This window comes from Colobus angolensis, unplaced genomic scaffold (genome assembly GCF_000951035.1).
Source record: "Colobus angolensis palliatus isolate OR3802 unplaced genomic scaffold, Cang.pa_1.0 Scaffold203, whole genome shotgun sequence".
NCBI classification, from domain to species: Eukaryota; Metazoa; Chordata; class Mammalia; order Primates; family Cercopithecidae; genus Colobus; species Colobus angolensis.
The window spans coordinates 1,850,532-1,852,705 of NW_012115189.1; positions in this window are offsets into that span (position 1 = coordinate 1,850,532).

Here is a 2,174-nt window from a genome sequence, read left to right on the forward strand (position 1 = left end):
CGGGCAGAAGCACACGCCAGTCGCGTCAGGGGGGCTCTTCCGCCTCCTCAGGCGCGGCTCCCCCGGGAGAGGCTCCGGCCGCCCCCGCCGTCCGCTCGAGCTTTGCGCCCCGCCTGAGGCGCTTCTGTGCTGAGACTAGATCCTTTCTGAAGTCGAAAACAGCACCGTGGGGCGTGAGGCTGGAACGCGGCTCCTAATACGCCCGAGTACGGTCAGTAGATTGAGAGCGGCGATCGATGCAGAGAGATTGCGAGGTGGCTGCGGCAGCACGACCGCAAGCAAACACGTCCAACCGCTTCCCCCTCCCCCGTAGAACTCTCCCACCCGCCGCCGGCCCCAATATGGCGTCAATAACAACGCCGCCGATTCAAATCCGGCGGCCTCAGAGCGCGTGCGCACGGGGGCGGGCCAAACCGAGGATGCATTTTGGGAGTTGTAGTTTTTAGCTGCGGGAGGAATCGGCTTGAAAGACGGGAAGGGAGGAGTATAGAAACTACGACTTCCGTGATGCAAGGCGCGCGATTCCGAGTTCCGGGTTGGAATTTAAATCCCCCTACACAGCTTGAGTGTAAAAGGAACGAAGCAAAAGAGAAAAAAGAAAAGGTTCTGAGACAGTGTGGGAGACGGGAAAGAGAACCGGTGGAAAAGCAAGCTAAGCGACGTAGAAATCTTTTAAGATTCTTTATGTAGTTGCTCCCACAGTGATTTAAGATCTGGGAAATATAATAAGCCAATCTCTAGTCAAAGTTAGATTAATTTCGGTATCGACAGTACCCAAAACAAGACCTTTAACATGGAGAGGATAGGAGATAATGAGATTATGAAACCTATTTAGGACTGGCAGACAGAACAACAGTAATAGTATCAGGTTACAGGATCCTTGATTGAACTCGATGTTTTGCCCTTCCCAGGTAGCTGCTTCATCCACTAGTTAAATTCCGTAAAGCCAGCTTTGCTTCTGAAAATGAATAGGATTTGAACGACTTACAGAATCAAATTGTTTTGCTTTGGGTAAAAAGCAAGTGGTATCAGACATTGCATTATTTCTATTGAATACTGGTGCATATATTGTGAATTTTGGTACAAAACTCAGACAGTGAAACGTTAGGTAACAGATATTGGATGGATCCATTTTGTAAGCGGAGGGAAAAAAAGTGTTTCTAAAAGTTGTACTTTTAATCAGATACCTAAAATAAGAAACAAATACAGCACTAATTTAGAAAGTGATCATGTAGCGGGGCATGGTGGCTCACGCCTGTTATCCCAGCACTTTGGGAGGCCAAGGCAGGTGGATCTGCCTGAGGTCAGGAGTTCGAGACCAGCCTGGTCAACATGGTGAAACCCCGTCTCTACTAAAAATACAAAAATTAGCCGAGCGTGGTGGCACGCGCCTGTAATCCCAGCTATTTGGGAGGCTGAGACAGGAGAATCGCTTGAACCCAGGAGGTGGAGGTTGCAGTGAGCCGACATGGTGCCACTGCACTCCAGCCTAGGTGACAGAGCGAGACTCTGTCTCAAAAAAATGAAAAGAAAAGAAAGGGATGCCGGGCGAGGTGGCTCACGCCTGTAATCCCAGCACTGAGAGGCCAAGGCAGGCAGATCACGAGGTCAGGAGTTCGAGGCCAGCCTGGTCAACATGGTGAAACCCTGTCTCTACGAAAAATACAAAAAATTAGCCGGGCGTGGTAGCACGCGCCTGTAGTCCCAGCTACTCAGGAGACTGAGGCAGAAGAATCTCTTGAACCCGGGAGGCGGAGGTTGCAGTAAGCCAAGATCAAGCCTGGGTGGCAGAGCTAGATCCAGCCTGGGTGGCAGAGCTAGACTTCCTCTCAAAAAAAAAAAAAAAAAAAAGTGATATATGTAGAAACTATCACCAGTGCAATACGGAACAATTTTGTGAATGCCAACTGGCAAATGATTATAAACACTGATTTCCAATGCTCATATATTCTCGTTTATTCAGTAACAGATGTTGTATAGCCATTTTGTCTATTATTTTTAAAACATATTTGGAAGGAGTTCAATGTATTCTTGTTTTATAGAATTGTCCAGTGCTTCAAAGATCATCAGTCCTGATCACACTATGTCAACAAGTAAGCCCGTCTAGTTTTAATTTAGGATATTTGGAAATATCCTACCTTTCCTACATTTGAAAAATCTTTTGAAAAAGATAA